The sequence below is a fragment of the Macrotis lagotis genome, chromosome X (assembly GCF_037893015.1).
Source record: "Macrotis lagotis isolate mMagLag1 chromosome X, bilby.v1.9.chrom.fasta, whole genome shotgun sequence".
Lineage (NCBI taxonomy): Eukaryota > Metazoa > Chordata > Mammalia > Peramelemorphia > Peramelidae > Macrotis > Macrotis lagotis.
Window position 1 is genome coordinate 53,091,456 of NC_133666.1, and position 12,558 is coordinate 53,104,013.

General features: G+C 41.2%; 1 protein-coding gene across 2 annotated transcripts in view; it reads right to left on the reverse strand.

Moving 5' to 3' along the window:
- Positions 1–12,146, reverse strand: part of RPS6KA6 (ribosomal protein S6 kinase A6) — a 105,942-nt gene extending 93,796 nt beyond the window's left edge. For both annotated transcript variants that reach the window (XM_074208385.1, XM_074208384.1), the window contains exon 1: positions 12,071–12,146. The gene's annotated coding sequence lies outside the window, so the exon portion shown is untranslated. The remainder of the gene's footprint in view (positions 1–12,070) is intronic.
- Positions 12,147–12,558: the final 412 nt, after the last annotated feature.

The window sequence follows — 12,558 nt, forward strand, 5'->3', positions numbered from 1 at the left end:
TAGTTGTGTCTCACATTATTTTAAATCATATGTCATTGTATATACTAAGGGCTCCTGGCTGTTGTGTTCAGGTTCGACACGGCCAGTTTGGTTCACTATTATACAGTTGAAAACTACGCACTAAATAGCTACAAGTTTCCTGAAAACTGGCCATAAAGTAAACTGATGAAAGAATCAGAACAAATCCCATCAACACTATTTAAAACACAATACATATTCTGATGTCAGTACTTATATCTTCACATCTGACAGCGTTATTACTTCAGCATAGTTAATGAAGTAATCGATATCAACAATGACTCTGAGTGAAGTTAATTACTTCTCAAGAAATTGTCAAAAATACATCCAAAATATTAATTCATCACTGTTAGTCTAGGTTCTTTAGTGTACCCTGTTATGTTGCAATGTTTCTGATAATTTAACCCTTTTATTGGCTGAAGGAGTTGGAGCATGATAGAGAAGATAAGACTGTCAAGCCTTGACGTCAGAATGACCTGGTTGAACAAGTCTACTTTTGGTACACAACAAGCCATGGAATCAAGGACAAGCCTGTTCCCAGAAATTCTCTAAGTATAAATTACATATTTTTATCAGTAGAGGGAGTTTCTACGACCAGTGAGCATTCCTTACCAGATAAGATCACTGGTTCAGCCAAAAGTAAAATGGACAAAAACAGCAAGTGGTATTTCTTATAAACAGTATTTTAAAACACACTTCTGAAATGGTATTCAGCTAGAATGTGCATTTTATACTCGAATATAACACAAGGAGTAGAAAGTAAACCAAATAGAACTTCTAGGGAAAAAAATTGACGCCCTAACCAAAAGCTATTAAGAATAATAAGACAAACCCAAATCAAGGAAGTTCTTGAGAATTAATATCTGTGTGACCTTGGGCAATTCATAGTCTTTGTCAGTCTCAGTTTCCTCAACTGTAAAATGGTGGAAATAATAATAAAATGGTGATAATAATAAAAAATAACTACCTTCCAAGGTTGTTGTGAGAATCAAATGAGATAATATTTGTAAAAAGTACTTGGAACCGTGACTGCCACAGAGTAGGTACTACTAGATAAATGTTATTATCATTATCATTATCTTGAATTGAACATGTAGGATTCAATGATCAGATCAGTAATATTAAAACAAAAATTATCCTGGACACAAATTTGAAACATTTAATTATGAAATGTTCACAATAGAGGGCAGCTAAGTGGCACAGTGGATAGTACACAGACCCAGGAGGACCTGAGTTTCAAATCTGACCTCAGACACTTAATAATTACCTAGCTGTATGACCTTGGGCAAGTCACTTAACCCCACTGCGTTGTAAAAACCAAAAAGAAATGTTCATCAGAATTAAAAGATTACTAAGGGTAATCTACACACCTCAAGACTGAAGTAGTTTTAATAGCCTATATTTATACAAGGTTCACAAAGTAACTAAGATATCTTTCCCATTTGACCCTGAAAAACAATCTTTAAGGTGCATGGTGTAAGTAGATTTATCCCTATTTTATAGATGAGAAAATTGAGGCTAAGTGACTTGCCTGGGATCACAGTACTATAAAGGCAAACTCCCCCCCCTCAAAAAAAAAAAATCCAGAGTTTTTGGCTTTAAGACCAGTGCTCTTTCCATTACTTCCAAAAGCTTTGTAAGAGTTTTAATACTATCCCAAACGAACTGAAAATTTTAGATGATATATAGGCCCCCTGTTCAGCTACCACATTTATTCACTTGACTTTTCCTCAAATATTTTTCAGTGAAAAGCTGGCAAAGTTATATCCCACAATCATAAAACGTTTCCTCTGACACTGCCAATGTTACTGGTCACCTCAGCTAAAGATGTGTGATTAGTGGTGAACCTATGTATTCCAAAATTATCTTTATTGAGTATTTTGTGGTTGCTTCCCCACTATGTTTCATTCTCCCCAGGGTTCAACCATTTTGTGGGTCACCATAGCTGAAAAATTCATTACCTAGTGGCCAACCTTCAAAGGATGCCATATGGCTATGAATCATAATAGAACATTACAATTTCCAAAGCACCAAAAACTGTACATGACTCAAGAGCAATGGAAAGATTTTTAACAGGTATATGAAGGCCAAAGCATAATGATCTGTAAGAAGTAGAACAGAAGAAATCAAACTATGTATAATTAGAAAATAGGTGGGCCAGTCATGTAATCAGAATGAGGGATAGAGTACTGGTATTCACAAAATATTAAAAGACTTAGGGGAATGTCTCCAGCAAGATGGGTAGGTTCTTGATGGAAGATTTATGCAAGGGAACGGACAAGAAGAACCCAAGATAAGAAGACATGGATAAGTTGTGATCTATATTAATAGACAAAATATGTATTTCAATGAGTATACAAATCCATTCAAGTACAAAAGGCAATAACTGGAGCACATAAAATTCTATTTATGGGAAATTTTCAAAACACTGGAGACACAAATGATCATTCCAAACAACAGTCAAAGACTGTAGAAAGGAAGCAGCTCTCATTTCTCATAGTTTTTGAATGTCAAAACAATGTTCAGATCATAATCATATAAATTCAGAGACATTTCCAAAGTAGCCTTCTTAAACGTAAAGCCATTGTTTGATCCATGTCATTTCCTTAGATGTGCCCTGGAGAATCTTATTTCAAAAATAAAGTTTCCAAAATGGAAAAAAATAGAGACATGTTGTCAAACTGATGCTGAAATCCTATGGAAATAACTTTGTAGAGAAGAAAATTTCTGAAGAATTCGAAAGCATTTCCAAAGTTGAGCCAAAAGGTGATGGAACAAAGAGCATACTCACATACATTAGTCTACTGAAGATTTTTGAAAATTGTCATTTCCACAGAAAAGGGAAAAATAAATTATTTTCAAGAGTTCATCTAGGGATTCTGTAAATTAAACTGCTACACTGGTCTAGAGTCAGCAAAGCACCGGAGTCCCTCTGAATCTACTACTTTCTGAACAGAACCAACAAGCTTTCCCCCAAAATCCATATATGTAACATAGGATGCCATCTATATTTAGATTACTATAACCTTGGCTTACTGCTGTTACTGCTGCCAATGGCAATCATCAAGGGAAAATCATATTGGGGGAAGGAATCTTTACTTTCTCAAAACTAAAAAGTAGGAGAAAATATTTAAGAGGACAAAGTACACAAGTAAATATAGTTTCTAATTTGTGATTTACTGATAGAGCAAGACCATAGAAAATCATACACCCTTTTCCTCAATATTACAGAAACAAGAATACTTACAATCCTCAGTGGGAAGAATAATGGGAGATGGGGAAGAAAGGGGAGAACATAGAGGAGGGTTAGTCAGGAAAGAGGAGAATAAATAGATAAGAAGGAAAAGGAAATCAGAGTGAGTAGCAACAATAAAAAACCATTCTTCATAATGAACTTTTAATAAGAAACTACTTAAAAAATCCTCCTGCACTCTAAAGTTCAACAGATAAGCAAAAACATATTTCTATGGCTCACATGAGAGGAAACTCGGCATAGGAGAGAAGGTAGGTTGAGAATCAAGGAAAACTGGGCTCAGGTTCTGCCCCAGAACCTAATAGTTGGATGAGCCTGGACAAGTCATTTGATGTCTCAGTGCCCCCAAGGAATTCAATGAGACTATCAATTAGCAAAAAGTTGCCAAAAATGACCCAAATAAGTGAGATAATAGGTCTGGACTCCCTCTATCCTAAGAGAGATATAAGGTAAATGACATTTGAAATTATGGGCTAGCAAGGTAGATAGATAGAGCACCAGGTCTATCTAGATTCAGGAAAATCTGAGTGTAAACTCAGTTTCAGAAATTTCCTAGCTGCTCCCTGGGCAAGTCACTTCGTCACTGTCTGCCTCAGTTTCCTCATCTGTAAAATAGGGGTGATACTAACACCTACCTCCCAGGTAGTTGTGGGGATCAAGTGAAATAAATGTTAGCTTCCATACTGTCACTATTATCATGGTTAAAACAAAATAATTTGCTTTTAAAACTAGCAATCTTAATCAACTAACTTCAGACCCTCCCCCCCCCCAAAAAAATCTCCCCTTCCTTTTCAGTCTAGATAACCATTGGGGAGTAAATCCAAAAGCACATGCTGCGTCAGCTCAGTAAATGGGACTTTGGATCTGCTCTTATTTATTGTGCACTGAACAAGAGGTTCTAATCAAACTAAAAGGAATCTAGCTGAGTTAATACTGTGGGAACCAAACTGTCCATATTTGTACATTTTCCCCAAACAAGCTAATTTTCATAAAACCATCTCTGCTAGTTTGGGTGGATACACAGGCATCTGATGCTGAGCAGCTAAGGAAGAAGACTAGGTCCTGTCAAATTTAACTTATTCATGAATACGCTTTCCTAATTCACAAGGACAGGTATCCTGGACAGGTCTATTCTGGTGGCTGATTCTGGATGCTGCAATGACTTTGTCATCTTCTGATCATAACACATCATTTATTACACAGTACTATGGAAGGTCTATGCCACCGGGCAGAATCTGCCTTAAGCCTAAAACAGAACTTACAAGGGGTTTCAGCTTCCTATGTCATTTTTCAAGTTAAAAATTTATTAAGTGTCTATTATGTGAAAGACACAGTGCTAGGCTTTGGGGTTTAAATATAAAACATGACAGGAACTGCCTTTGAGAAGGGGGAGGGGCAGAGCTGTGGCCTTGGCATAGTCAAGTAGAGAACAATGTAAGGGCAAAGGCAAATGCCAGAAAGCGATGGAAGAAAAAGCAGATTAGATGGAGGGAAGGTTCTTGTTCATCACAGCTTTACTGGAGCTAACTAATAAAACTCTCTCAAGGATCAAAACTTGTTGCTACATCATTAACAGCCTAAAATCCAGATTTAACTTCTATCTGTCATCCTATTCTGGGAAGGCTAAACAAATTACTTTTAAGACAGTGACACCTGCTTCATTTGGGGAAAGAATTTTAAGACTATTTTCTAAACTATGAATTCATACAGAGACTGTACACACACACACACGCACACACACACACACATCTTTACAAACCAAATGAGAAAGTATTCCAAAGTGTTTTTATTATAGTGCCAATATAGTCAATTTCGTCAATATTCTCAGAGAAGGCAATTTTTTTTTGTTGTTTTTGAAAGGTTCTTGGGGAAATTAGCTTAATTAGACTTTTTCTTCACCTCATTTAACTGAAATGCATACAGAAAATTTGCTTGTTTATTGGACAAATATTCAACAATGCATACAATAACCTTCTTAAAATGACTTGTTGAAGGGTTTCTTTTTTTGTCTCCAGGCTTTCAGTTTATGGCCAGTTAACAAGCAGCCTGGACCCCCAGTAGAGAAGCCTTTTGAAACCCAAACAAGCAACCCCTAACCTGTTCCAAAGAGGGCCGAGAGAAAAAAATTTCCCCCTTTAGGATGAGGTTTCCAAATCTTTAGGGCAGAAGAAGGGTATGATCTTTTGGATTTCTGGTCCGGAAGGGGGATGAATTGAACTGAACAAAACACATATTCAAATTATAAAACACACTGATCTTTGGAGGAACAGCCATTTTTGGTAACCTCTGCTTCCAAGACCTCTCTATAAAACTGCAAAATCTGAGAATCAATTCTTCTAAGTTTACAGGAATTAATTTAGACGATACATATTTCCTGTATGATTTTATTTGAAAGCTAATTTTCCTATCTGGACTGCTGAGAAGTAAATTTTGAAAGTCTTTCATAAAGTAAAATTTCACATGAGAGGGATTATTTTTCCAAAAATTTTTTGTAAAGCTTTACTCCCAGGTCATATATGAATTCAATGATTTTTAAACACGCCATGTGAAAAATCCAAAATCAAACAAAAGCCCCCCCCGTACCCCCCACAAGGATCCACATCAGTCTGAGTTTTATGCTTCCTTCTTTCTTTTCTTAAAAGGTTCTATGCCCCACAAAGCTTTCCAGAAGCCAATGCCTAATTCTGAACACTACCAGAGAAGTCCTTTTCCAACGCCATGTTTAGGACAATCGGCTACTGTAAGGAGAGAGTCCACTTTTTTGGTAATTAGTACAAGTATAAATTAAAAATATGCACAAGAAAGTGTACTGAGTTGCCTCAGCAACAGAAGAGCAAACTAAAAATAGACACTCGATGAATATATGGTTGTAAGCCACCCAGTATGGCCAAGACATTGCTATACACAGCACACATTCACAAACGCCCCAAAACAGGAAGACCATTGTCCTACTTACCTCTTATCTCAGTGTCTCTAAGGATCTTCATGAATGAAGACACTGGAAGAAGAGCACTTTATCTTTCCAACTTTGTAAGAGCCAATGAGGATGCACCAGCACCCTTATTGGCAGAGATATGCAAAAACACCTCCCTATGGGTAGGAGGATGCCTACATTGAGATCTTAGAAGGTTTAAGTCCTAAAAATAAGTGACGGCTAAGAGGTGGGGGTAGGAGGCAGGGATATTTGGGAGGGGAATAGTCTATCTGAATCACCTTCAGTGTTTCTGAGCACAAAGACCATTAGAAGTGCTTCAGAAGAGGAAAGAAAATCAAGGCTTTTGTCCACAAAGAATGTCTAATTTTAGAATGGACTAAACTTGCAACAGGGGAAACAAAACTATTTTCTTTCAAGGAAGCCAAAGTAAAGGGCCTCAAGTTAAGCAGCTTAACTAGATCCAAATATTGCTACCAACTCCCAGCCTGTTTCAAACATCCCACTGCCCCTTTGGATATGTTATTGTTCCAAGCAAATGGACATATCGTGTCTTCCAAAGCAGTCTCATGCAACTCTCCAGATGCCCACGTGAAGTCAGTCCTCTCAAAGCTAACTTCCTCCATGCTCCTGAGGGGGCACTGATATATAGGCGATACACACTGATAGACAACTGGCCACAGAAGCTGGGGAGAGGCAGCTGTTCCTTGTCTTACTGTCTAGGGACTGACCGCTCCCATTAGGATATACCTAGAAAATGAGGAGAGGAAGGTCTAAATAACCAAATTCTATAGAGTTTGCTACAACAGGCAGGATGGAGAATGTACATTATGTTCTCTGGCACACTCCCTGCTCACACCTCAGCATTTAGGAGGTGCGAGAGAGAGCCTAGATCTACTGAATTGAGAAATATTATGAGCAACTGGGAGGGTCAGACTTGCTGACCCAGAAATTCGACTTCCAGAAAGTGACTGCTCCTCGTTCTATCAGGAATGCAACAATCCTGGGTCCTAAGCATTGAGCAAGTCTAAATACAAGGATAACTCTGACTTCTCATTGCCTTAAAAAGCACAAGAAAAACGCAAGGCTTACACATGTCCAATCCTAAATTGGCTCGGACCTCCATAATCTATGGTTTGATTCAGACTAAGTCCAACTGAATTGCCATGCCTATTACTGCTCTTCTTACTGAACACCTATCTGAATAAGAGAAAAACAAGCTGATGACAGGAAAGATAAAAGAACAGGGACAATCAGTGAACCCAATATCAAACAATTCTAGAATTGAGACAGGAGATGGGTATTTAAGCCTGGCCAAATCCAGATGTGGAAACCAACTGCACAGATGCAGATCTCAGAGTGGTTGGGGTAATGGTGTTAAGTAATTTGCCCAGGTCATAAACTAATAGTGTGCAATCAGCAGTCTGTCTTGAACTCAGGTCTTCACTGAATGTCAACTTCATTGCCAATCCACATTATCTATTACACTATAATGACATACTATCAAAGAGAAAAGAAAATAAAAGGAGAAATGTTCTTTACAATTCAAATTTGTTGGTCTACATAAGCATAATTGTACCAAATTCTTCTGTTCATCAGACATTAGTTTTATGGTTGTAGGAGGGGCTGATAGGTGAAAAGATAAGTGCTTCTGAGGCATTTCAGCATGTTAATTATGTATTTGCTAGGAAGATCCTCATGCAAAAATCATATGAATTCTATTACTAGTTCCCACAGTACCTTTTTTTCTTCACATAGAGAAGTCTCAAAATTACTTGATGAATTAATAAAAAGAGATTGTAAATGAGTGTGTGTGTGTGTGTGTGTGTGTGTGTTTTTTAATTAGAAGGCCTCTAGAGTCCCTTCTAGCTCTAAATTCCTATGATTTAAAGTCACTGAAAAGCAACTAAATGTCGGCACACTTTAAAAGAGAATTTAGTAATGAACATGCCAAGTTACTAAGTTGATCTAAGTAGATCAAAATAATTTACCATTAGAAAGTTCTTGTGGAACCTTTAAGACTTTCCCAAGGTTAGTTTAATGACTTGAGAAAGGCAGCTAAACTATTTCCTACTAGGCAGGGGTTGGTTTTTTCTGCTTAGCTCAAGTTTGTACTAATGACTTTAATGGTTCTCAAGGGCTCCAAAGAGCTTCCCAAAAAAGGTCTGCTGCAACTTACAATTTAAAATATACCTATCATTAGTGAAGGATATACATATTTGCTTATGGATCTATTCTTCACCAATGATCATATTGTATTAATCTATTAGATAAATGGATTTCACATTTCAACAAATGTTATCTTGGGGAAGGTTAGAAAGAAGAGGTTATCTACTGAAATATGCATCAGGGTGGAAAGTTTATCTGGGAAACCAAGATATGTAAGTTCTGAACACATGACTTAGAAAGGATACATTCAAACTGGAACAAGAATTTGAAGTGGGCTTAAAATGAGTGAACAAGATGGTGTAGGGGACTGCAGTCCAGGCTATTTAATTGGGGCTGTTTAAACTACAAGAAAAGCTCTTTATCGGCTATGAAAAAAGAAAGAAAAAAACCCTATTGAATTCTCCCCTTTATACATATTATTTCTATCATACTATCAAGACTAAAATTTAACTATCACAACAACCCTTTAAAATGATTCTGTATATTTATGCAATGCCATTATTCAGAGAATAGGATTTAATTTGCATAGTTCTATCTTTGATTCTTTGTTCTCTGCTCCAGAGTTACCTTCTAGACTTGCTCAATGCTACTTTTATTTGTCTTGCTAAGGCTGCTTTGTTGTTTCACGGTTCATTCTTCCTAAAGAACATGCTTTTTTTTTCAGTTTTTGTTTTCTGCAAGCTATTGATTCATAATTTTTTTCAGTCAGTCTCTAACTAAGAAGTATCTATTGTCAGAAGAGCAAATTATCAGGGCTTGACACCAACCCTATAGTTAGTGTAACCACTGTCTCCTTTGGAGATTTCCCATGAAAACTCATTTTGTTTTTCTGCCACCTTTGCTCTATTTCCATTATTGCTGAAATAACTAAATGCAACAGTGTTGTAATAAGGAGGTATGCCTATAGCTAGAACATGAAGCAGTAGTGAAATGTAGCACATAGTAAGCAACAGTAATGAATGCTGAAATGCATTTGCTAAATGCATTCATTCATCAGACACAGTGGGGAAAAAAAACTGTAAAACAGCACGAGGCCAAAGGGTAGATCCCCTGGGACATTCTACTAGACACTTACTCCCAAGAGGACATTAACTTCTTAAAGACAACTTTTGGAGGATGGTCAAACAATTTGGAATCTATGTAAACTGTATTTCACTTCATCTTCAAATTGTCTTCCACAACTGAAATGACCATCAACAGCTTTCCTGAAATATAAGATTAGATATCTGTGTACAATATTCCCTTAATCCATCAGTTAATTACTCGATCATAAGAGCAAATCAAATTAGTCTGGCATGACTTGTTGATGAAAAACAAACATGGTAGTATTTCAAGACCACTGATGCTCTTGTGATAATGTTTCTAGAATTTTCCAAACCATAGAAGAGAGGCTCCCTGGCTGTCTGGAAAGGAACAAGGTTTATTAAGTCCTACTGTGTGATGGTCTGCTGTTGAACTTTAAAAAAGCTCATTTGATTTATAAAGCTTATCTAACTGAGCTGTAATAGGCTCATTATGAAATAGTATGGAATTTTAGCTCTTTCATAACAGATTTTTAATGATAAAAACCATTTTCCAATTCCAGTAAAGTTACAACCAAAGTTCTTTTGGAAAGCAACCTGTTAGCATTTGGGGGAAGTGGCCATACTCCAAACAAGAAAAAAATAAAGAACAGATAAAGACAACCAAAAATATAAATCTATTCTTATTGTTTTCTTCCTAGGATTCATCACATATGTTCTATTTCCTGGGGCTTAAAAAGTAAAAGAGATGCTTATATTTTTGCTATATATTTTTAAAACATATATGATTCACAGTAAAAACCAAGTCAAAAAATTCCAAGCACTCATTCTATTGAGAATTATTTGAAAACTGATTGAAAAACATACAATTTGTACATCCACCACAATACAATAAGACATGAGTTATAAATCAGCAGAACAAAATAGAGGCAGGAAATTCATCTTTTTGTCAAAAAAAAGGTCTGAGAATTAATCACATCAAAATATAAACTATCCCTCTGAGTTTTACTTAGGAGTACCCATTAGATTGAATTTCCTATTAAATGTGGCCAACAATAAATATATTGGTTTAAGCAAAAAAATCCATCTTCCTATGATTGGCTCTTGAACCTTCTGGTGGCTGAAAAATTTGTACTCGAATGTTTGTTGAAAACACTGAGACATCGAGAGAATGATTAAGTGCTAATTCCCAACAATATTTAAAAATCACAGTGCATTTAATAGTAAAAGGCATGAGGAGTCATTCAAATGATCAGAATCCAACTATCAGAACTGCTAAAGGAAGAAGGGGGAAAATGCACTTGGTTTGTTGAAGGCTGTCACGTTGCAACCTTTATCAAAATATTTTTCACCATTAAATTATGTGTCTAAACTTCTTTTATCAAAAAAAAGCTGCTACTACAAAGGCTTTAGTCATCACTGTGTGACAAAAACTTTATCTTGTAGATAGCAAAGAAGCATAGCCAGAACAAATCAACCTCTGGCACGTTTTCAAATGTGAAACATAAAATGGTCCTATGTCAGAAAAGGAAGCCATGTAACAAAATCTTTCCCCAGAACAGTGAAAGTGGCAACTTTTCCTCTAGCTCTGTCTTCCTTTCTCCTAGGGAGGGTCATTCAACGTGAATGTGGCCAGCCGTGTCTGACCTCTTGTTCAATTGGAATAAAAGGTGGGGGGGGGGGGAACGAACGGACTTGAGCGGGGCTAGCGGTTTTGGCGTTCGCTTATTTGTTTGTTTGTTTGTTGGCTCGCTTTGGACATCGGGGCGAATCGTTTAGAGGCCGGGGGGTGGCGGAGCCCCGGAGCTGCCGGGAGCCGCACCAGTCCCTTCTTTGCGAGCCCTCGGTGGAATGGACTTTTTGCAGAGCGGCGTGGTGGCCTCTGCTGGTTCGTTCAGACGAGAAAAGAGCGATTAGAAAAGTAAGCTAGGGGCAGAGCGCTGACAGCAGAGGCATCTCGCACCTTCTAGGCACACGCGTTTGGACAGCCCAGCGCCGGCTTGCTGCCCAGCGGGGGCCTTCGGGGCTCGGACCGTCCGCCTGGGCACGGCGGGAGCAGCCCGCGGCTGCCCGGCTCGGGCTAGTCCCGTAGGGAAGGGGCCATCGCCTCAAAGGGGCGAGCCGCCGAGCCGCCGAGCCGCCTCTATTTTCGGAAAAGTACCTGGGAGCCGGGCGAGCCTGCCTTTGGGAGATCCCGCTCGCCAGGGAGAGGGAAGATGCCGAGGCCCGGCCCCCCCCCCCACCGGCCCATTGGGAGGTGCCCCCGCCTCAAGGTGTTCGCGGCCCGAGGCCCGCACCAAGGAAGGAAGTTGGCGAGGAGCGCTCATCCCCAAGTGCTCGGGGCGGCTCGGATGCCCGGGCGCCGCCGGGCGGCCAGCCGCTCCCCCAAAGTGCGCGACTTCGGCGCCGAGGGGGTGGGGGGGACTCCCCCGGCTCGAGGTGGCCCGGGGGAGGTGGGAAACGGGGGGCCAAGTCCGGAGCCGGCACGGGGGGCCGGCCGCGGCGGCGGGAGCTGCAGGAAGGACGCGCCAGCCGCGCGCTCGCTGGCTCCAAGCTCCGAGGGTCCCGCGTCCCGGCTGGGCAACGGGGCTCCCTGGGGTCCCGCACCGGGCTGTACCGGGGCAAAGGGGGGGGGGGGGCGCGGCGGCTGGCGCTCGCCCCGGTGCCCGCACTCACCTCGCCGCTGCTGCCGCCGCCGCCGCCGCCGCCGCCTCCTTCTCCGCCGCTCCCGCCGCCGCCGCCCGCTCCGCCGCCGCCGCTCCCGCCGCCGCCGCCTCCCGCTCCGCCGCCGCCGCCGCTCCCGCCGCCGCTCCCGCCGCCGCCGCCGCCGCCGCACACCTCCATTTTGTGGTGCCAGGGATCCTCCAGCGGAGCGAACGGCAGCATCGCCCCTTCACCAGCCGCCGCGGAGGAGCCGGCGGCCGCCGTCGCGGCCACACATCCCGTCGTCGCTGCTGTGGCCGCCGCCGCCGCCGGCCGGCCCGCTGGCTGCCTCCCGCCCGCGCCGGCGCTCCCTCCTGGCCGCGCTCCGCTCCGCTCCGCGGGCGCGCCGAGCAAGGGCTGCCCTCTACCGCCCGCCGCCGCTTGCCATAGAGGGGGCGCACGGGGGTGGAAGTGCCGGGGCTCGGGCCGCCGCCGCCGCCGCCGCCGCCGAGGGAGGCGGA